At 40.2% G+C, this 25,418-nt stretch overlaps 1 protein-coding gene across 1 annotated transcript in view; it reads left to right on the top strand.

The window, feature by feature from the left end:
- DIP-delta (Dpr-interacting protein delta) overlaps window positions 1–21,818 on the top strand; it is a 941,119-nt gene extending 919,301 nt beyond the window's left edge. The window contains exon 9 of the mRNA XM_068229868.1: window positions 20,832–21,818. The gene's annotated coding sequence lies outside the window, so the exon portion shown is untranslated. The remainder of the gene's footprint in view (window positions 1–20,831) is intronic.
- The last annotated feature ends 3,600 nt before the right edge of the window (window positions 21,819–25,418 follow it).

Raw genomic sequence — 25,418 nt, 5'->3', positions numbered from 1 at the left:
CTCCAATGAGGTGGTCTGTTTATTATTACTAATTCGATCTTGGCCAGCTGTGGAACACGTGAAGTAACTTCATCGTCTCCTTGATTCCCTGTCTTTCCATTTCTTCATTCTTTTACTAGCCTATGTCCCCGCTTCCTTTCCTCCATCCACACAGATTTCCTTTGCTTCTACTCTTCCTCTTAGAGCCCCACGAACTCCTTAATCCTCTACCTTTTCTCTCATTTCCTGTTATACCCAGCTGTGCCATATCCTGTTTAATTTCGATGAACCATCGGATTTGTGTTTTGGGATGAAATATTCACTTCATTAGCCTCTCTGGATTCATCCGGATCTCATGGCGGTAAACGTTAATCGTTCACCGAGCAAGTGAATGCTCAGTTTGGGCCACGTAGCTGTCAGCTTACATTCCGAAGATAGTAGGTTTGAATCCCACTGTCGGCAGCCCTGAAGATAGTTTTCCGTGCTTTACCATTTGCACACCAGGAAAATGCTGGGGTTGTACCTTAATGAAGGTCACGGTCGCTTCTTTCCCACTCCTAGCTCTTGCCTACCCCATCGTCGCCGTAAGAGCTATCTGTGTCGGTGAGACGTAAAGCAACTTGTAAAAAGATGTTTATCTTCCTTTTTGCCATACTGCCTGAAAGCTTTTCATTTTTCAAATAATATGCTTTATTGTTCCTCTATTCATTTTAATCTTCCTTTGGTCCGAGAATTTTTCTTGGTTCTTTTCTAATTCAGTTTCGCATATTTTTTGTTGGCACCCATTCCGCTGCAGACAGACACTCCGGCTTTATTACGGTGTTGTAATGATGACGTTTCACTTTAATCGGCATTCACTTTTGTTGCAAATATCTTTGGTTAATTGATAAGCTAGTTCCATTTTTTAAGTTCTTGTTTTGTTTGCCCCTTTATCAAGACGGCTAGGCTGAATTATTTATCCGCGGTACTTTAATTTATTTTCTTCATTTTTCCATATTTCATGTTAAGGTACTTGGGAGCATATTTAATGTTTGCCATAAATTCGGTCTTGTCAAAAGAAATTTGTACCCTTCCTTTCTGTGCTGTCTCTTTCAAAACGTTGATGTGTTCCATTGCAGTTTCGGTATTGACTGATGGAATAGCTAATTAGCTATTATTATTATTATTATTATTATTATTATTATTATTATTATTATCATTCGTTATGGCCAGCTATAGACCACGTTTACACCATCAGTCTGCTTTTCTCTCCCTCAGACTCATGACCTTTTTTCTTTTGACTGACGCCAGAAGTCCTTACGCATCTGACTTCTCGCTCTTCGGCCAAGACTTTTCATGACTTGGGAAGTTGCTTCTCGTTTGTATCCTCGCCAATTCCGAAACTTTTCTTCCTAAAGATAATATGTCCCCCACGACACTCTGATAGTACACATATCACACCCTCTCAATGTATTCAGAAGTAAGAAATATTGTCATTATTCGCATTATTATCACTACCGTATTATTATTTCATTTGTATATTTATTCTTAATGTTTTCAGCTAAAAGGTCCGCATATGTGATATGAGTAATTTGTTTTTACAAGCGAATGGGAAAACAGTTCTATTTACAACTCGGAAAGTTGTGTGAGTCACACGGGCAGCCCAGATTTCGATGACGCGGCCTGATTGTTATTGTATTGGAACCCGGAAGAGGTTCGGGGCGTGGTATCGGTGTGGCAAGAGGATCTTATACTCATGATTGGATTGCCAGGATCAGTCTCGACGTATCTTGAGAGAGTAGGGGGAAGCTCAGATCTGTTTAGGCATGTGAGAAAACGGTGGAGAGACTTTACTGAAAACCTTGGTAGTAAAAGGAGATATAACGTGTGGAACGTGGTTGACCTACAAACTGTGGAGTGCTTAGGCACTTGGTATTGTATCACTTGTGGCGACTTGGTGTCTTATATGTTGGTAAATCTATGGGGTACTGTGTCTCACACTTTCCATAATTCGTGTCCTGGAACAGCAAGCGTGTGTTGCTCCTGTAAATGTATCCAAGTGTTAGTCTTTGTATACATTTTATATGTTAAAATGCTTTGATTAATATCTCTAAGAATATTATTGTCTTGTGTGCCGTTAGGTAATGGAAATTAATAATGAAAATATTTTATTTCTAATCATCTTTGCAATTCTGTATAAAAACTTTAATACCGGTCGAGTTGGCCGTGCGGTTAGGGTCGCGCAGTTGTAAGCTTGCATCCGGGAGTTAGTGGGTTCGAACCCCATGGTCGGCAGTCTTGAAGATGGTTTTCCGTGGTTTCCTATTTTCACACCAAGCAAACGCTGTGACTGTACATTAATTAAGGCCTCGGCCGCTTTCTTTCCACTCTTAGGCTTTTCCTATCACATCGTCGCCATAAGACCTACTTGTGTCGGTGCGAAGTAAAGCCAATAGTAATATATGTATAAACGTCAATAATAAGCTCTATTTTCAAAAAAAGTGTTTTTAAAACTTCGAGAGAATTAGGCGAATATAAACCGTGACATTGAAAAATTAATAACCCAGACAGATGAAAGCCAAATAAGCTGTTGACGAAAGGGAAATGAAAGGCAAGAATTATCTCATTAACAGTGTAAGCTATAATGTTCTGTGTTGTGCAGGTTTCCTGGGAGTGAACTAATCGTTTCAAGCTGGAGCTGTCATGTGACAGAGGTTGCCTGTCTCACAGGCTAGTAATTAAGGGCTGCTGGATTAAGCTATGTATTATGCAATAAGCACGGGACCTAAGTCTATCATCGTACTTGACTGCAGAACAGAATGGTAAAAATTACCTTACACGAGCACCTCTGGCCCCTTCTTCCTTAAGGGAAGAATTAGACAGTAAAGTATGAAGATAAAGTGCTTTTCGTGTAAAGCTATCGTTTCTTTCTATGGTAAAATAAGCTGCGTCTGTGGATCAGTGGTAGAGTGTCGGCCTCCGGATCCCAAGATAGCGGGTTCAAACCCGGCAGAGGTAGTCGGATTTTTGAAGGGCGGAAAAAAGTCCATTCGACACTCTGTAGTACGATGTCGGCATGTAAAAGATCTCTGGTGACACATTTGGTGTTTACCCGACAAAATTAATTAAATCTCAGCCATACACGCCCAAGAGATTTTCGGTTTACTCAGTCTGCCGTCTAGTAGGCTTAGAGCGAAACGAAGCGTCGAAATTGACGAGCAGACAGCCAGAAAGCGTCATATTGAAATGTCTGCACACGGTAGCTGAGGCCATAAGATTATTATTATTATTATTATTATTATTATTATTATTATTATTTTACGGTAAAATATCCGTTGTGTCCTAAAAAGTATATTTCAGATTTATTTCAATAATTTCAAAACTCTAAAATCCAGGAAAAATGTAATAACTGAGTTAAAAACGGAAGACCCAAAACGTACTCAAAGAGATTTCAAGGTCAGATTGTGAGCCGCCATCAAAGCGCGGGTTGGGGGGTGAAATTACAGGCTCCCTGCTGCGGACGACGTGAAGTAACTTCATGATTTTTTTTCCTCTCCTTGACCGACTGTCTTTCCAGTATTTTTTCATTCTTTCACTATGTTGCCTCCTATTTTCCTCAGTGCAGACATATTTTCTTTGCTTCTTCTGGAACCCTCAAACTCAATCCTTTTCCTGAAAAGTACTTTGTTCAATATTTCGTTTCTTGTGATATCTGTCTCAGCCAAATCGTATTTATCATCATCATATCCTGTGCCATTCGGGAGCTCACGGTCAAACATCCAGCAGTAAGGATTTCTTTCCACAACTGAAAGGCTGGTCAAAGTGTGATGTTCGCCATATCATTATTTTTTCTCCTCTGCTAGCCGAAGGTTGTGGAAAGCTTTGATAAACAAACCTCTGGTCATTAAGAATTAAGAAGTGCCGGGCTGAGTGGTTCAGACGGTTAAGGCGCTGGCCTTCTAACCCCAACTTGGCAGGTTCGATCCTGGCTCAGTCCTGTGGTATTTGAAGGTGCTCAAATACGACAGCCCCGTGTCGGTAGATTTACTGGCACGTAAAAGAACTCCTGCGGGACTAAATTCCGGCACCTCGGCGTCTCAGAAGACCTTAAAAAGTAGTTAGTGGGACGTAAAGCAAATAACATTATTATTTATTAAGAATTAAGAAGTGTCTTAACTTGCCTTGTATGATAACAATGGTGCGGCACCATATTCTCTATGCGGTCCGCCTTTAATGTTTTAAGAGTTGGCAGCAATATTACCCGATTTTGAAGTGGGTATGCCAAGTAGCTCCGCAGGGAAGAACTTTCGCATGACTAGCCTTCCACAAGGCCGTTTGCAATACTACCTTTCACTAATAACTTATCTCTTCACCGCGCGCCAACATTTTTGTTCTTTGTCTACCCACTGGTACTGGTAGCTTCATTTACATTTACATGGGTGACACTGGCACTTGAGGGACAGTAGCTGGCAGAGGACTAGCCACTCTACCTCAGCTTATCCCTGTACTCTCGTACCGGACTATGTTCCAGCAGTAGTACTCGCTTGTCGATCATTCGTCAAACAGAGAGATCACCATGGGCTGTGAGGTAGGGTTGGAGCCTCACGGCACCACAACGCAAGAACACGTAACACAGCACTACTCAGTCCAGAAAGGCAAACCTGGTCAATTATATTCTTTGAGCGGGCCACCACAGTAAGAGAGAGCAATGAATTGAAAGTACTACCTACACCGAGCGAATTGGTCGTGCGGTTAGAGGCGCGCAACTGTGACCTTGCATTCGGGAGATAGTAGGTTCGAACCCCACTGTCGGCAGCCCTGAAGATGGTTTCGCGTGGTTTCCCATTTTCTCACCAGGCAAATTCTTAGGCCGTATCTTAATTAAGGCCAGGACCGCTTCCTTCCCACTCCTAGTCCTTTCCTATCCCATCGTCGCCATAAATGAACGTGTAAAAAATAAACTATTTACAACTTCGTTTCTCAGAGAGAGGCGAAGTAGGCATTAAAATATCGAGTGACTTGCTTACAAGGTGGGGATAAATGTTTTAAGAGGAAGAAAAATATTAGACAACCACCAACACTAATCAGAGAGAAAAAATGCGAGGGATCCGACACTTCGAAAAATGAAGGTATCGGGCAAGAAAGACAAGGGCCATGAAGGGCCTGAAAATGGAAGACTCCCTAGGCCTCGTAAATGTAATATCGCCGGAGTCGGAAACGAACAAGAGTTAAGGCTTGTTCAATAATTGTTCTAAGGCACAGAATTCCTCTCTTTCTTCTAAACCCGAATTTTTCCTCTGAGAAATTTTCTTCTCTTCTTTTCTCCATGTGTTGGGAAACAATTCTTGTAATAATAATATGAACCTTTCAGAAAAGCAAAATGACACAGACAATCCAACCTGGTATGAAGTACTCCTATTGGATGTTATTCACGCGAAAGTAGACAAGTTTAACTGCCTTGTAATCACTCTGCACGATTGACACACCCCTAAACAACAGATAAAAGTTTCTCGACCATGTTGTCCTTGGCTAAATAATGAAGTTAACATGATGGCCCACCGCGATGAACTTTGTCGACGCTTTAAACGAACTCGTGACCAAAATTACATTGAAAATTATCAGTTCCTCAGAAATCGAATTAAACAGCTCGCTAGAAACCCTAAATTTACTAACTTGCGAAACATGACTGCATATATGAATGCTAGCAGGGCTTGGAACATGCTTCGTTCCTTAGGCATAGGAAAAGCCCAGCAAATACCCCATGCACCGAACATACCAATCGATATGTTAGATGAATGTTTTAATGAAGAAAGAACACCCACTAATGTACTAAATTCCCCTAACTCGGTATCCATTTCCTGACCAACATCATTTTACATTCCACTACTTTACTGCTAATAAAGTTAAAAAGTGGATATAAACGAGGCTGCTATGTCGATTGCGCACATAAAATTGGTATTTAAACAACATTTTATTTACTGTGAGAAACTAAACAACGTTTTCCTTCGACTCTGGCTGTCGTATGACATTTTTATTTGTGCTCGCTATACCTATACATTCCAGAAAATGCCAATACAAGACGAAACACCAAAAGAGAAAGACGCCTAACGTCTCTTACTCTAGTTGTAACACCCGGTAAGTCGATGCTGAACATCGTAAACGACAGAAACCAAAGTTTTAGAACTCCAAGTTCACCATCAGCATCAGTAAATATTGCTATTAATTAACCTGGTTCGTATATTTATTAATGGCTCTGATTGTAATGTACGCAATGACTTATAAATGCACGATTGTGATGTTTCCTTCTTCACCCCAACTTGATGGCTATATACTGCCGTACTTCCAGGAGATTAATTAAAATATAATATCGGGCCCAATCATGGCGAGTTTGTTTCTCAGTACCTGTTTGGCAGTTCAAAATGAATCACAACATGAGGTAATATTTTATACAATGATTTATTTACGAATAAATACGTACAATCACTCAGAGTCCATAAAAATATCAGTCAATAACTGTTCTGCATCTTCTTGGTACTTGCCTAATGACAGAGAGCTCGACACAGTAGAGACAGATGATTGTGAGTTGAAACTGAAAAGTGTGCGCCTATGCGAGGAATAAGATGTTCAAATGTTCAAATTAATTCACTGTTCCTTCTGCCATAGCACAAACTAGATCAACAATTTATTACACCTTAGATGCTGCCCAACGAGTATCTGGACTTTGCTATACTGGTTCTGTACAGAACTTGATCACAAGACCAGATGATCAGTTGTCAGAACTATATTACAGACAAATATAGTTTTTGAAAAAACGTCGGGGGGCTCCACCCCGCCCCAATCCGAAAGCGTGGCGATCAACCAGATCTACATCGCCCCCGCACTTATCACAAATATCAAGTCGCAGTGCTCATAAACTGAGCCAAAGGACTTGATATTTTCTTAGATAAAGAAAGATGATCACTTGAAGTGCAGCAGAAAGTTAAGTAACGTTATTTAAGTAATGGCAAAAGGTGTGTAACATATTATCTGCTTGGTGTTGAGGCGGAAGGAGAAGTGAAAAGAATTTCGTCACCCTGTCAGGTATAAACACGTTACTGTACAAATTTATACTGGCACACTATTGAAACTGTCAACGAGAATGAACAGGTCTGTAGGTGATAGTGTAAGTCAAATTCGTGGACTACGAGGTTAATTGGATTCAGTAAATCCGAACAATTGAAGCAACTGGAGCTGTCGTTTCCTGAGGTAGACTGCGTTACCACAAACTCAAGCAATATCCTGAGAGAATAAGGCAACGTGCTGGATCGTGTTTCAGTTCAGGTCCTGTAATATTTACTCAAACCCAAAACATTAATGATACATTAGTCCCCACCAATAGACCAGACTAAAAACCATATAAGGTTCAATTGTAGACTGATCCTCAAAGAAAAGGAAATAAAATTCATGGCTGGGAACTGACAGAGTATGACACAAATCAGAGCAATTCACTCACAGATGATAGGAAGTACGAGACATATACTGCGAATCAAAGTATTGATGGAATCGAATCTTAAGTAATAATTTCGTTGATTGAATGATTGATTAATTTCGAGGATAACAAATACAAAGGGAAGGATTTCGACGGTTGATGTGAACACGCAGAGGACGCTTAGAACTGAAGACTTGGTAATATCAGGAAGAGTGGGTAATAAGTAATGCAAACACCGTGTTCCATTTGCCCATAACCTAGAATGAACAAGCACTATCGGCTGTGAGGTCGGACTGTGCTATTTCTTACTTACCTATATTAACCCTCTTCGTCTTCTCTCTTCTTTCTTCACCATTGGGCCGAGGAAGGGGAGGATGAAATAGCGCGTATGTCATCCAACCGAGGGGGCTATGGGAGCGTAGCCACCACTGGCAGACATACTTTTGGTACTTTGACATCTTTCGGAAAAGGATACCTGTAAAATCGTTGTACCGAGATACGCGTTACGACGTAATAATCTAAGTGACCGACACTACCTCTTCCCTTGTTCAAATTTATCCCCTCGTCGACGGAATTTTCAGTACACACAAACTTTTTCGTAATTTCCTTTTCCGAAAGTGCAGTGAGTCCAAGCTATTTCTTAAGTACTGTACCTGTTTCAGTTGAGTTCTTGACAATCTCTTCACCATTGGGCGGAGGAAGAGGGGCATGAAATAGCTCGTCTCCACATCAACGTAGTAAACGTTTATTATACATTTGAAAGTTATATTTAAAAATAGTTCTTATGGAAATAAGTAAGTTATAGAGTATGTAAAATGAGAGCGAGCTATTTGTTATAATTACCTCTAAAGAGGTAATGGAAAATTTAAAGTAAATGAGGGATAGTAAAATAAAAATGAGGAATTTCAAAATTAGGAAAGTTGAGCAGAAATACGGAGAGACAAACAACAAATTTCCAGTTACCGAAGTTCAAATTTAGAAGATCAATGTTCGAAATTGAAAAGGCATTTGTCAGTGTGGCAAAATCGATGATATTGAAAACAAAATGCGACAGATTGGTGGAACGAGAATGCGAGTGTATCAATGAAAAGAATGGAGAAAACATGACAGGAAGTGAACAGATATGAAAAACGAAGAAAGCAAAAGGAAGTATCCTGATGGTCATCATCTTCTTTACGTTTTTCCACTTATGGGTTTTACTTTCTTCCAGTGTGTCCTCCACTTCATTGGATCCATAGCGTGCCGCGCTCACCGTGTTTGAGCTCGGCGACCGTTCACGTTCAGTGGGACGACAATCTTTGCACGTCAGATTTACTGCTGCTGAGTGCATGCCCATACCATCGCAGGCGTGATCCGCAACTTTCCTCTATGATTGGGGCAATTTTGAATGTTTTCCGCACATCATCGTTCCTGGTGGCGTCTAGTCAAGTCAATCCATTTGATGACAGCAGCATTTTCATTTCTTGAAAATAAAAGGAAATGTAAGAAATTGGTGAGGAAAGGAAAGTTGGAAAAGATTTATGCATAGGATGGAAACGAATAAAGATGGCAATAAAATAATTATGCAGAAAGTACAAGGAAAGAGAGTGTTTATAGCAAGGTGATGAAAAAGGAATGTGGAGAGTCGACATAGAATCATGAGGGATTAAAGGGAAGATGGTAGGAGTATTTTATAAGCTGGTAAACATGAGAAAGTTTGCACAGGTGAAGGTGGTAATACAGTGGGGTGACTCAACAATACAAGATGATATAGCAATAATAAGGATGGAGATATGAGTCGGATAAGTGATAATGGGGAAGGATCGAGTAATGGATGAAATAAGTGTGGAAATACGAGACCCGTTGTATAAAAATGAGTGTACAAGGCTGTCAAAATAGGAATCATAATTGCTAGAACACATAAGAAAAAAAATGGTTTGGGGAAGTAAGGAAGATGGAAGAGTAGAGATGACAAAACAGATTACGGAGATGATGTTCAGACCTAGAACAAGACGAATCGATTCAATAAAGAGGAGTGCAAGAAGAATAAACAACCTGGACTGAGAAAAAGTATGGGAGAGGAATGGTGGACGAAAGGAGGGAGGCGAAGAAGTGCCTTAACTGCCCAGCGAGGCAGGAGCGGGACATGGGGAAAAGCGGAGGGTCGGGTATTCTTGCGATCTTCACCATTCGGTGGAGGAACGGGAGGAGAATACCGTAGCTCATGTGTTAGCCAGCCCTAGAGGCTATAGGAGCGTAGCCACCTCTGGCGACATACACTTTGAAATGTGTATGAATTGAGCTATCTGATACGTACCTCTACTTGTAGATTCTTGAATCTCTCTTCACCATTGGGCGGAGGAAGTGGAGGGAGAAATAGCGGCGTCCCAAGCCAACATAGGTGCTATGTGGTCGTAGCAACCTTCGGGACCCCGTAAAAAGTTCATCGTTCGGTACGGCAATACATGGAGTGTTTGCATTACTGTGAAGTAGAAAAGTAGGTGTTTTGATATCAGCGATAGGGGTTGACCGGATAATGGTTGGAATATTGCTTTTAGATGAAGTACAATTCTAATTATAGAAAACAGCCGATGAAATCCGAACCTTTGATGAATCAAATTATCTGTAAAGCGAAGGGAAATGTCATGATGTGTGTGGATATAAACGACTCCCTACGTCTCGTCAGAGTACTACCGTTGCTAATCAAGAGTGGGTCGGATAGGAAAGAGCAGACTGGCGGGAGGGGGCTTTAAAATGTAAGTGGAAGCAATGTGAGACTCAGCTGAGGATCTGTGATAGCCGAGCAATGTTCCAAGTCGGCAAGCCCTATCGTTACATTACCAGTTCACACAAAGACAAGTGGAGAGCGACTTTGGTTAATAATTACTACGAGGGCAACAACGTTACCAACTCACGTAAGTTGACGCAGCAGGTTCTCTAGCTTCTTCGTGTTACTGGGCTTGATTCTGGACATCACGGGCCGAAGTGCTAGATGTTAGGCCCCTCAAGCAACAAACATCTTATTTCTGGACAAGATCTTACACGTGGAAATGTTGACAACACAGGCAATAGGACCACACGACAATCTTAACATCTGTATCTGCTACCTGAACTGCGCTACAAAGAAACTTAAGGTGTGTCTTATTGACAATATTCGAACGCTTTAGTAAACGTGTGCCTTCTGCTGCTCAACTATGTATGCTTTCGGTTGCTTAGAAACCAAACAACAATACCATTGTTGCCCAACAATTAGGTATTGAAACCCAGTGAATTCGATTGCAGGTATTGATCATGTGAAAGATGACTAGCATTGGAAATTTATGCATATTTCTCTCTTCAATAAATCATCACTTGTAGACTCTGGATTCTTATGCTTTAATAGGTTAGGGTGAAAACTAATTTGGTGAGAAGGAAATATCGCCCAGCCCAATCTTCCGTTATGTAGCGAGATTTACATATATTCTAGGGGTTCTATTTGGGTGTACCCCTGCTGTTTATGCGAATCTTATAGCATAAACGTCGTGCAGTTAGAGTAGCCTATACTGTACTTGTTACTTGCTTCGCAATCTGACCTTTTACTGCCCAAAAATGATGCTCTAGTCATGGGCTCCGGGTTGAGTCAAGAGAAACCTTTGCTAACTATTAGTATATATACACCGAGTGAGTTTTCCGTGCGATTAGGAGCCCTTAGCCGCGAGCTTTCTTTCGGGAGATCTTAGTTTCGAATCTTATCGGCATCAGGCCTGGAAATGGTTTCTGCGGCGCCCCATTTTCTCACCAGGCAGATGCTGGGGTTGTACTATAACGCGTTCCTCGCAAGTCGGGTCACCGCGTGCCCCGGAGCATGTTTCTCTTATCCGTCGGTGTGAACTTCAGAAAGTTCCCGAGTGAGTAAGTAAGTAAGTCCTAGTTATAAAGTTCTGATAACAAATAATGGCAACGCAATGTTCCTATTGAAGTAAAGGATTGAGGCATACTGCTAGTTTCATTCGGCCCACCGTTGACTCGAAGGATTTTTCTTATTTTTCGTATGTTCCACTCATATCGCTTCGGGTCACCCTGTGATCGGATTGTTGTGTTACCTATATTTTAACAAGGGAACTGCTTGCGCGGTTCTGGTGAATAATGACTACACTGTCACTTCCGTCAGATTGCAGGTTGTTGTTTAATACGAATATCACCACCATTCTGACATTTCGTTTAACCTGCTCCTTCCTGCATTGCTCTCAGATAAGCGAATGTATGTTGCCACATTTTTATCTAATGGAGTACTTATTGACACGTTTGGGCGGCCCCAAGCTTAGCGAGTTGCCATCTGCTCGTCTGGCGTTCAACTCGCGCATCTACCGGCTGCGCTGCACCGGCCAACCCGCTGGCCCCACTTTCAGTGAATGACCCTGTATTAATAGCATGTTAATAAAGTCCTGTAGACTATATCTACTGCTTATATCCAGGTTCTCTTCGGAGCGTGAAGTGATCCTTAGCTGAACCTGGCAAGGCTTCCGCTCATTCCTGCCATATTCCTCACTTTCCTATACGAACTCCCTTATTTAACTCATGGCCCTTCTGATGCCTACTGTGTTAGTAATGCGAATAGTTTCCTTTTATTCCTTTTATATCAAAGAAAATCCATCTCTGTGCAGGCATTTCAAGGAGCAGGAGATGAAGGCTTCCACTATCGATGATCTTGGCACCTTGCCCTAAGGCATTTCCTTGCTACTCATGTTTTGGTACAGGCTGAGTGAAGAAGAAATCTCTCTTCCAAATGTTCGACTTCCTAACGAACCCACATCCTTCCACGTGAACTGGTCACACCACCTCGGTTAGGTATACATACATCATAGGAGTAGAGTACCGGTATTTGATAGAAGGATTTCAAAGATTACTATTTGTGATGCTCTAATTGAAACAAAGATTTTGCGTAACCACATGCTTCACCTTGGAACAGGTTGGATGAAGACAGCACGTTGTTTTTACAATATAAACACTCTTGGGTATTCTCGTTTTAAACATCATTCGAGTGATTGGGACATAAATGACATGCATTTACATTGACATTGCGTTATTTTCACTATACTAGACGCAATAAGTATATCCACCCAAATACATCGAGGTCTGTTGCAGATATTGAAATTAATGGCGCCCTATTTTGAGGGGTACTATTGTGTTTCTTGCTCGACTAAACATATCTTGAGTAGAATGTCAGTTTTGTCCCTGTTCGACCCTCTGGCTGAATGGTCAGCGTTGAGTCCTTGGATTCAGAGGGTCCTGGGTTCGATTCTCGGCCCGGTTGGGAATTTTAATCGCTTGTGATTAATTATTCTGGCTTGGGGACTGGGTGTTTGTGTTTGCCCAACATTTTCCTCTTCATATTCAGACAATACAACAAACTACCAACCACCACAGAACCACGCAATACTGATTACATTCCTCCACATAGAGTTGGCGTCAGGAAGGGCATCCGGCCACAAAACATGGCCAAATCCACATGTACGACACAGTTTGCCCCTGCGAACCTACATACGTGGGAAAAGCAGCAGTATAAGGAGAAGAACTGCCAGTTTCCCCCCTCTCCCAAGGAATATTACACTGCCTAACAAAAAACTGAAGCATCCAGAAGGGGAGGAAGAATTGAAATGAAACTCATGTGTTGAGAAGGTGTGTGATGTTATTTAAGTGTGAAAAGTCGAGTCAAATTTATAAAGAACTTGGCAGTACCAGCCCAATTATCATTATGACATTACATCCTCGCTGGCCCTCATTCACGCACTAATTCGGTTGGGAAGGGTGTCATAGAGCCGTTGAAGCAAGCTGGCCAACAAATGTTGTAGCTGGTACTTGATATCCTGGATACTAGCACTAGGACGTAGTTGACGTCCGAGCTGGTCCCACACCTGTTCTATGAGGGACAGATCTAGGAATTTTGCTGACCACGGGAAAGCCTCAACAGCACGCAGACAGTTCATAGAGACATGTGCCGTGTTGAAAAATTGCACCACGATACTGTCACATGAGAAGTAACACATGACGACGCACGATGTCCGTGACGTTTTATTGTGCCACCCGATGGCTCTCCACACCTTGACACCAGGAGAACACCACTGTGCCTCTCCTAAGCATTTAAAGAATGGGACCTCTCCCCAGGTCGCCGCCATACTCGTAGACGATAGTCATCCGGGGTAGAGCAGAACCGCGATTCATCGCTGAATACAATGCGACGCTATTTATCAGCAATCCATGGTTCTCGATCACGGAATCACTCCAGACGCAGGCGTTTGTGTTGTGGTGTTACCGGCAACCTGTGCATGGGACGGTAATTCTGTAGTCCGGCTGCTGCTAATCTCCGAACAATTGTGCGAGATAACACAGAAAGTTGCATGGAATCCATTATTTATTTTCCGATGGCAGGCGCAGTTGTAAAAGGGTCACCATGTGCTTGTTGTATCATACGGCGATCCCCCCTTGTGATGGTCAGACCTGGTCAACCGGAACTCTGAAGACGAGTATGCCTGCCCTCACGTTTCCATGCAGGCCAGCATGGGGCCACTGTCACATCGAAATGCCGCACAAATCTGGATATTGCACGATTGTACCGGGAAGCCGCCCAAATGGAGACCCACAACAAGGCCCCTTTCAAACTCTGTCAGGCGCGGATAACTCTCTCTCAAACGAGTATGGAGCATGCCCGTGGCCTTCACAGTGATCACTCAGCATTTGACGCTGTTCACACCACTTATATACCTGGTAACAAGACTAACAACACTAATTCACTCTGGTGACCGTTTTACCTGTCACAGGGAATTGCAACTCTAATCATTTACATACCCGCTGATGGTGTGTACGAGGTTACATTGACATCCGACTATTTCTTCTGGGGGCTTCAGTTTTTTGTTCGTCAGTGTATATGTTTCATTTGCAACAAGCTCTTGAAAGAAATAATTTTGTTGTGAAGTAATGTGTTTTATAAAATCTTATTGTTTCCAAATTTTAACAAATAAACTACCACATTTTAGAATGTAATAAATATCCTTCCTTAACTCCGTTTCAAGCGAGTTTTATCTATGAGATTAATCACAGACCTATTTACTAGCAATCCATATAAATAAAATCGTAACCACCGTGTGTCTGTGCATTGCCTATTTTTCCGAAATCCCCGTACAGTTATCCGTTTCAGGTGTAATAATGATCATCTGCATATTCTTTAGTTTTGGTGCCTGTATCTCTGTTTGTCTGTTTGTCTGAGTTCTTATAACTTGAAAACTACTGGATATATTCCTACCAAACTCGATATTTAGAATCCACCTGTCCTTGGGTAGGTTTTAGGGTCAATATTATTTGTGAACACCTTATATTTTATTACAGCAGCTCCGAACAAAGGATTATGGTTTATATGCAAAAAAATCTGTACATACTAACATCATGAATGAACAAAAATCATATAGTAATACGTTCCTCAAAAACAAAATATATTATATTCCATAAACAAACACAAGCTTTCAATATATGTAACGTAGTAAAAATTGACAACGAGCTCAATGAAAGAGTAAAGCAATTTTCATAATTAGGCCTGGCTCTGGACAATAACTTAAGTTGGAATGAGCATATCTCAAGTGTAAAGAAACAGTTATTAGTGTAATTGGAGTACTAAAATAATTGAAGAACTATGGAATAAACAACCAACACTTAATACACATATATATCTCCCTCATACATTCACGCCTTATGTACAAGAAACTAATATGGGGAAACTGTACACAGGAAGCTGTAAAAGAACTAGAAATACTCCAAAGGGAGTTTTAAAAATTATATATGAATATGATTTTCTGGAAAATCTGTGGAAGTTTTCCAGGAAACAAACATATTAACAGTACAATGTCACAGGTTAAATACTCTAAAGCTTTATTTACGATCTGGTATAAAAATAATATGATCTCTGTTAATACAGAACTACGATACAGCAAAGATATTCAAACCCATAACACAAGATCAACAAAACAGTTTTACAAAGATTCCACTAACACTACAAAATATTGTATTAAAAGCATTTCTCTTCAGCAAGCACAGCCTTTAACAATCTACCTCCAAATTTCAAACGAACCAATAAGTTGTACAGATTCAAAAAAGAAGTACGCAGGTACTTCCTTGAATAGTATGTTGGAGAATAAATCGATAACCACTGTGTACTAAATTTTTAAACCTAAATGTATTTTATTTGGAATATCTTCTTTTTTCCATAAAGAATAATGATATCATGATATAAATCAATATTTGTAAAATATTCCTTGGTATAGATGTCTTATCTGTTAATTGGAACTGAAACTGCCAAGCTGTGATTGTCACTCCTTGAGCCACTAGCTCACTGGGATATTCTATAACCAATTAATTAATTAATTAATTAATTAATTACATTTACCGGGTGTTTCGAAACCGAAACTATGATTTTGCACTCCCACAAAATATGCACATACAAAATTAATGGAAAACTACAATCCTTAATGGAAATCAATTTCTAAAATTTTCTCATGTGCATCATTTAGATAGGAAGATTAATAAGGGAGATATAATTAACGAGCGGTTTTTGAGCACGAGTCCGAACGGAGTTAACTCAAAAGCGGGTCCGTGTAAAGCGTATTTCTTATAACTTGAAAACTACTGAAGATATTTCAACCAAACTTTATATATAGCATCCACCTGACCACAGGTAGGTTTTAAGTTCCATAACATTTCAAATCCCCGGAATGGACCGGGGGTTTATAGGGAACCAAAACAGTGATTTTACTCTCCCACAATATAAGTTATACAACACTAACCTGACTGGAAATCGACCAACCATGACAGAAATCAATTTCTAAAACGTTTTTCTCGTGCGCATTTTTTCGATGGGAAGATTACTAAGTGAGATACCATGAACGGTCGGTTTTACAGGCTAATTCCAGCGTATATGGCCCAAAAGGTGTTGTAGGTGGAGCAGACTCCTTATCTATCTATATAAATAAAATCGTAGCGACCGTGTGTCTGTACATTGACTATATTGGTGAAATTTTCATACAGCTATCCGTTCAAGGGGTAATAATGACCACTTGCATATTGTTTAGCTTTCTTTCCTGACAGTCCTACTTTTTACCCTCTCTCAAAATTAAGATTGCAGCACAATCTGTCAGACGAGCTAGAAGATTTAAATTTGGCAAATTATACGTTTTAGCCTGTAACCAACAGAAAAATTACAAGATCTTTAATTTTTTCACTTTTTATCCGCAAAGAATGTTGAAATATGGAGGCAATTTTAATGACGGTGAAAACCTTCTTTTTTAGGTATTTCGTGGCCGAACGGTAAGTCCTATCACAAAAGGGATGGCACAATCTTCGTTCAATCTGACCCATGGGTAAATAAGATACGAGAAAATATCATAGGACGAGCCATTTAGACTGCTAAATACGGCGTCTTATGGTACAGTCCGTTTGTCTAAATGACGTACCGTTTATCAGCAGTTAATCTGTAAATGAAGGTCCACAATAATGTAAACCTGCATATACTTTCGTATGTCGATCTGTATATATTCATTGATGTCGATTTATAGCGATGAAGAAAGGATGTGTCTGCAATTGTAATCAGAATTCCCTGCATCAAATTTGACTGCCAGTGGGAATGGATTCCTTCTCCAACTCACGTGTACGTGGCATTAGTAAGGAGGGCCTACCATAGTAATGAATAATTCCCTCCCTGATTTGACTTGCAGAAGGCAAGGGAGCATGCAATTTTGTTCAAAAAACTCCCCTTCCCGGTTGTGTTTGGCTGTAGGCAAGGGTGTCTGCCATAACAAACAAATATACCCACCCAAAATGTGACTGGCATTAGACATAGTGGCCGGATATTTTAATGGAAACTCACCAGCTCGGTGTGACCGGCAGTAAGCTGGCTGGCTGGCAGTAGAAAAAGGGGCCTCTCATTATAATGATAACGGCACAATTAAATTTTGACTGTCTGGAAGTAGGAAAGGGGGCCTGCCACTGTAACGGAAACTTCTCAAATCGAATGTGGCCACGTAGTAGGCAATGGGGCCTAGCGTTATAATGTAAACTTCCCAACTCGATTTTGAATGGCAGAATGCAAGTGAGCCTGTCGGTATCATCACAACTTTACAGTTTAAACAACGTAATGGGACCTGCCCATGCTGTTTCTCGGATAACGTTAACGATAACGTTAAGGGTCATGCAATTTTAAAAAAATCACTCCATGTACAGTAATTTACTTCGATTTCCGTATACAATATAGAATACCGTAGCGAAGCACAGGTACATTTACTACTTATATATATATTAGTACCTCTATGTCATATCAGAAATTTTAATTCCCCAGCCTATGTCTAGCTATCCATTCAGAACACCATAATTGTGGGTGGAGACCAGATATTGTCCGGAGTGCATTGTCTCCTGTGTGCAGCAAGCAAACAATACATTTGGAGAACATGATATACCTGAATGGAAGGGAAGTGGGGGTAACTGCAGGTGTGGATATCAACACATCAGAGTTCGTGCCTCGGCTCAGGCATATTAATGAACAAGATCTTTGAAAGATTCTGTAAATATGAAGTGGTTATCATTCTAGTCTAAACATTCGTAAAACAAAATTCATAGCAAGCAGAAAATCACGAACGCTTTTATCACACTGGATTAAAACACATTAAAAATATGAAACATGTTAGTGTCAAGAATACCGGTTGGTAAAATAATGGGATGCGGATGAAGAAATCAAAACAAGAAGCGACACTGCAAGAATGTGACTTTCTGAAGTCAAAATCTCTTGTGTTCCACCGCGACTTCTGGTGTGAAGCTCAATGGCGTATAGTGAGGTGCTTGTGTAACCAGCGACACTAAAAACGTCGCCAATGAGCTAACCGCAGGCCTTTGAAATGTGAATGTTTCGCTGAAGCTTGAGGATCCGATGAGTAGACCATGTCATTAACGAGGAGATACTCCGTCCTGCCGGGAAATCACACATACATACATAATTATAGACCGTTATGCCTTTCAGCGTTCAGTCTGCAAGTCTCATTGAATTTACTAAATGTCGCCACAATCCTCTATTTGCAACTAGTTGTATGGCCTCATTTAGTTCTATAGGTACCTCTTATCTTTATATCGTTAGAAACTGAGTCTAACCATCCTCGTCTTGGTCTCCCTCTACTTCTCTTACCTTCAATGACAGAGTCCATTATTCTCCTAAGCAACCTATTCTCCTCCATTGGCCTCACTTGACCCCACCACCGAAGCCGGTTTATGCGTACAGCTTCATCCATAGAGTTTATTCCTAACTTAGCCTTTATCTCCTCATTCCGATTACCCTCCTGCCATTGTTCCCACCTGTTTTACTAGCAATCGTTCTCGCTATTTTCATGTATGTTACTTCTAACTTATGAATATCCTGACTCCACCCAGCGTTCGCTCCCGTAAAGCAAAGTTGGCGGTGTTGCTAAATCTGATTATCTTGAGAGCACCATGGAAGAAGAAAACTTTCGCTAGTGAAGGGATGTGAACACAGACCTCCGAGGTTACAGGATGACAGAACATTAGGATTTTTGATAAGGATGTAAAGGAGAGGGCAGATAATGAAAGCTTGGGGGGAGTGTGGTAAGGATGTAAAAGAGAGGGCAAAAGAAAGCTTGAGGGGAGTGTGGTAAGGATATAAAGGAGAGGGCAGATAATGAAAGCTTGAGGGGAGTGTGGTAAGGATGTAAAGGAGAGGGCAGAATGAAAGCTTGAGGGAAGTGTGGTAAGGATGTAAAGAAGATGGCAGAATGAAAGCTTGAGGGGAGTGTGGTAAGGATGTAAAGGAGAGGGCAGAATGAAAGCTTGAGGGGAGTTCTTGAAGGTAGAAAAGGTCATAATATGACTATAAAGTTAGACTTCAAGAGGACATATTTGGGAAAATATTCATTTATAGGAGCCGGGCTAAGTGGCACGGATGATTGAGGAGCTGGCCTTCTAACCCAAATTTGACAGGTTCGATGCTGGCTCAGTCCGGTGGTATTTGAAGACGCTCAAATACGTCAGCCTCGAGTCGATAATTCACAGGCACGTAAAAGAACTCCTTCTGGACTAAATTCCAGCACCTCGGCGTCTCCAAAATCTGAAAAGTAGTTAGTGGCACTTAAAACTTATTATTATTATTATTATTATTATTATTATTATTATTATTATTATTATTATTATTATTATTATTATTATTATTATTATTATTATTATTATTAAAAATATTGCCTGCTCTCTTCGCATCACTATCAATCTACCTCATGTGGTATTTACTGGTTTGTTTCAACGTTCATATTTTTCTTCTCATTAAAATTATAACCGATGAAGTCAGCAAGACATTACGGTTTTAGGAGGCCAATTTCACTCAGGACCTCAGAAGCTGACTGTCTGTGGCGTTCCGGTAATCACTTCCTTACAATAGCGATCTCCTCAGCAAACTTTTATACTGTGATTCAGCTGCTTTCCGCACTATTCGGATGTCTAACCGTTTTTAACTATCTTATATACAGTATTTGTAATTTTGTATTATTTACCTTTTTATGACTGAATATGTACAATTTGCATAATATGTATATTATGTCGACCTATAGAGCCTATGTATATTATCTGTATAATTAAGTACATTCCACACATAATATGACTAGCAATCCATCAGATTTGTGCGATGTGCTTCATAATGTATTTGCATATATCAAAAATTAGTAAATAAATAAAACAAATGTATTATTAATATTACTGTTATAATTATTATCCGCCTGTGCGGTGTATGGTTAGTGTGATTAACTGCCACCCCTGGAGGAACGGTTCGATTCCCGGCTCTGCCACGAAATTTGAAATGTGGTACGAGGAATAGAATGGGGTCCACTCAGCCTTGGGAGGTCAACTGAGTAGAAGTGGTTCGATTCCCACCACATCCATCCTCGAAATGGTTTTTCGTGGTTTCCCATTTCTCCTCCAGGCAAATGCCGGGATGGTACCGGTACCTAACTTAAGGCCACAGACGCTACATTTCCTCTTCCCTGCCTATCCCTTCCAATATTCCCTTCCCCCACAAGGCCCCTGCTCAGCATAACAGGTGAGGCTGCATTGAAGAGGTACTGTTCCTCCTCCCCAGTTGTATCCACGACCCAAACTCCAGGACACTTCCCTTGAGGCGGTAGAGATGTGAGCCCTCACTGAGTCTGAGGGATAAAACCAACCCTGGAGCGTAAAAGTATTAAGAAAGAGTATTATTATTATTATTATTATTATTATTATTATTATTATTATTATTATTATTATTATTATTATTCAGGATTTTCTGTTATGTGTTTATAATGTTTTAAATAATGTGTTTCTATGCTAATACTTTGCCAGCTAATACATACTAATTTCTAATGCATAATTATTGTTACAGCCTTAATACCAGCGTGTCCCAGCTACCTGGTCACCTTCTGCCTCAAGAACCTCGTGGTGCGAGCAGCGTGTGTCTGTACTGTTCATACTCAGGAGTGCAAGTGTTCTGGTGAAGTACTTTGCTAAGATGAAAGCATAAGAGTGTGTGATGAGTAAAATAAATATATATTACAAACTTTGTCAACTTCTCTTCAAAGTGCCAAACGAACAATCAAATAAACACATATAAATATATATACGTTAAGGATAATGGACCTTTTGAAAATACACGGACACTAAAGAATCTTAATGGTGCACTTGCCTAGAAAACTCCGCACTGGCTCTCAGAGTGTCTCCAGGCCTTCGAACTGAAACAATTTATAATAGGCCTAGTGTTAATAAATATGGTTCCATTATTGTGAATTTGTGTATAAAGATATAAAAATTCCTTCTCATGAAACATTAAAACAAAAAATAAAATCAAAGCATAAGTCAAAGATCTGTGGAGTTATTTCTAAATTGAAAAAAAGAAAAGAAATGAAAGGAGTACTGAAAATGAATGCAATAGGAAATTCGAGTGGTCATTTCTCCTTCGATACTGTCATCGTCATTATCATCAAATTGATTTTTGTCAAACTATTTGCATCACGAAAACATGTGCTTTGCATTTGTATACTTTTTCTTGACAAAGTATTATCTTCCATTTTATGTTAAAAACAAAGTTTGTGTCTGTACATCTAGATTAAAAGATATATACTTTGGTTTATTAATGGCTCTCTCTCTCTCTCTCTCTTCATTATATTTTAATTTTTATAGATTTCCAACGTTCCTGGTTCATGAAGATCTTACATGTCACTCCAAATACCAGAAATTGCAAATGATCTTCTTTCATTCATAGGTGAGCAGTTTTATATACTCTAATCAATGATTACATCGACTAGGTCATTGCCCCATAACACAGATTTACGGCCCGTTCTGTTGACACAATCATAACAGGCTGTTAAATTGTTCTTAAGGATTACTGTAGTCATTTTGAGTGAGAAATGTCAATTGTTTATGTTTGTTCCGTATTTTTGCTTCTTAGAGCCCAATTTATGAAAATAAATAGTATTTTGTCAGAAAGTAATGTTGAACTACATGAAATATCCTTTTAAGGTTCCCTTGCATTTCCTGCTTCTTACTTGAAATAAGTCTTCAAATACTGTCTGTTGAGTTTATCTTCTGTCAGTCTTCTTCGTTCTCGATGGCATTTTCCATTTTTGTATTTCGTTCCTATTCCCACATAAGGGGGTACATTGAACCAAGTCCGATAAGTATGTTATGAAAACAATAATTTCTAATTCCCAATATATTTTAAAGCTCCAGGGTACAAAATACGGAATAATAATAATAATAATAATAATAATAATAATAATAATAATAATAATAATAATACTGGGCTGAGTAGATCCGGTCTCTTTCTGATCCCAGCTTGGCACGATCGATGCTGGTTCAAGGTGCTCAAATACGTCAGCCCCGTGTCGGTAGGTTTATTGCCACGGAGAAGAACTCCTGCGGGACACACTTCCGGCACCTCGGCGTCTCCGAAAACCATAAAAATGTGTTTAGTGGGATGTAAATAATAATAATAATAATAATAATAATAATAATAATAATAGAAGCCTCCATGGCTCAGGCGGCAGCGCGCCGGCCCCTCACCACTGGGTTCCGTGGTTTAACCCCGGTCACTCCAGGTGACGTTTGTACTGGACAAAGCGGAGGCGGGATAGGTTTTCTCCGGGCACTCCGATTTTCCCTATCATCTTTCACTCCAGCAACACTCCCTAATATCATTTCATCTGTCAGTCATTAATCATTACCCCCAGAGGAGTGCGACAAGCTTCGGCAGCCGGCACAATTTCTATCTTCGCAGCTAGATTGGGATTCAATTCATTTCATTCCTGAGGTCGAATGACATGCTGCGGATTTTCATTCTGAATAATAAAAATAATAATAATAATAATAATAATAATAATAATAATAATAATAAATGAAATGAAATGGCGTATGGCTTTTAGTGCCGGGTGTGTCCGAGGACATGTTCGGTTCGCCAGGTACAGGTCTTTTGATTTGACTCCCGTGGGCGACCTGCGCGTATGATGAGGATGAAGTGGTGATGAAGACGACACATACACCCAGCCCCCGTGCCAGCGAAATTAACGAATGATGGTTAAAATTCCCGACCCTGCCGGGAATCGAACCCGGAACCCCTGTGACTAAAGGCCAGCACCCTAACCATTTAGCATAATACTAAGAAGAAGAATGACGGCGATCGTATGGCTTCACCTACCACACGTAAGGATTTTTATTTTACACTATTTAGGCTGACGAAGTATTAATTTTGACCTTTTGCATAAAAAGTGGAACTCTATTGGACGACCTATTGGTGAGTTTGTAATCACCAGAAATATTTTCCATGCCAATAATCATACGGTATGGAGTGGCGAGTGAACTTTTTCGCTCTTCAAAAGTCTGACAATCGGGTTCTGGGTATCCAGAGGCCGTCTCTCTGCCACTGATCTACGTACATCTGAAGCTATGCAAAGTACAGACAAGCAAAGCCAACCAAAGGAAATGAATCGAGAAATCAAACTACGAGCCAGCTATTCCAAACCTAAATGCCATTTTCATGAAGTAATAGGAATAACGGATAGTGCACTGAATGTCATACCACGTCCTTTTGCTGGCAATAAAGGATATCCGTGAAACCGTAAAGATCGGTTTCCGAGGTTCTGTAAGACTTCTGCGAGCCCATCTATCCATGCGTATTTCAAAAACAGATAACTTTTTAAATTATTTATATAAATATATACATTCCACATTTAAATAGCTTAATTGTCACATGTTTACCCTGTTGTTCATGATATCCTGTTAATACAGAAGGTCAACTTCTTCTCATTTCCTTTCGCCAGTTTTTGAATGAAATACACAGGAACTAATTAATTCATTTCCTTGTAATGTCAAAGTTTCAACTCTATCTTTTATTTCAAGAAACGAGGTAAATATATAATTCATAATACTGTAGGAATTTAGCAGTTTCCTTACTTTGTGTCATAAGATTTTTTCAGTTTGCTTTACGTCGCACCGACACAGATAGGTCTTTCAGCGACGATGGGCTAGGAGTGAGAAGGAAGTTGCCGAGGCGTTAATTAAGGTACAGCCCCAGCATTTGCCTGGTGTGAAAATGGGAAAACGAAGGTAACGATATTCAGGCGTGCCGACAGTGGGGTTCGAACCCACTATCTCCCGAATGCAAGCTCACAGCTGCGCGACCCTAACCGCATGGCCAGCTCGCTCGGTAGGATATCCATTCTGTCAATGGAATTTCAGGTAAGTTGTGAAGTGATGTCCTAAGAATGCGTAAACTGTCAAATCCAGGAACTGCAATCAATTTGAGATCGCCCAGGCGTGCCTTGGATTGACCTGTCTTCAAAAATCCAACAAGAACGACTTGCCTACTTTGTGTGGGTCGTGTGTTCTGGAGATGATACGTTCGAGCCCCACCGCCATGCGTCGGGGGCCTTGAAAGTGGTTTTCCGTTCATTTTCGCACCAGAAAAATACTGATACTCTAATTAAAGCCAGGCTTGTAACCTCACCAACCCTAGCATTTTTCTACCTCACCTTCCTTAGAAACCTGCAAGTGTTAAGGGCGGCGTCAAATGCATTACAAAGAAGAAATCAAACTTTGGCCGGTACAGAATTGCTGTCACTTGCTGACAGGATGGTGAAGCAGGAAAGACAAGACAGTGTATTTAAACGACTGATGCACACAGGATTTTTTATATATGAGCATGGACTTCATCATTATTCATTTCCGTTGTTATAAGAATACTGCCATGATGGTATCTTTCGTTCAGAGTGCCTATAAAAGGATATTTGCAGGTTACTTGTTTTTAATAGAATGCGGGAGAGAAATGCCCAAGTCTTCCGTTTCACTAATTCCACAACTTTCAAAGTTAGTCTATAAATGACCTGAAATTTATACACATCATTAGAGAGGACAAGAAGTCAACTTAGCACTGTCAGAATATTGAGTTGTTCTGCATGGTGACGTAAAGTATAGTACATGTTCTCCACTCAAACGCCAAACCAGTGTGACAACAGACGCCAGTGTAGTGCAGTGCTAACACCAGCTCGTAGACGCAGTCAAGGGCATCCAGACCTACCGTCAAATCAAGGTAACTGTGGAATATTGTATCAGACATTCTCTTTACAATATAATTAGAATTTTTAACGAGATGTTTACAGAATGCGAGGTAATAAATAAGGCTAGTATTCCCATTTTAACAGTATATATTTAAATTCATTTCGAGTACTGAAATAGAGCTTGATATCCTCAAAAAATATCTTTTTAACGTTTCACATTTTCGAGTGTAACTGAACTTTTCTGGTATATTCAAAGTAACGGAAAAGTTTTATTTAATTCCGATTTCACAAGCATGATTAAAAGTAGTTTAATGGCGCTAATGTACTGGCTCAAAAACTGTTTCTATTATAGATTTAAAATTTAAATCTATATGCTATTCATAACCAAATTTGGCAAAATACAAATTGTACAGAGAAGCTAC

The sequence above is a fragment of the Anabrus simplex genome, chromosome 1 (genome assembly GCF_040414725.1).
Source record: "Anabrus simplex isolate iqAnaSimp1 chromosome 1, ASM4041472v1, whole genome shotgun sequence".
Taxonomy (NCBI): Eukaryota; Metazoa; Arthropoda; class Insecta; order Orthoptera; family Tettigoniidae; genus Anabrus; species Anabrus simplex.
The sequence above is the reverse complement of the archived record's forward strand: the minus strand, read 5'-3'. Positions and strand labels throughout refer to the sequence as shown.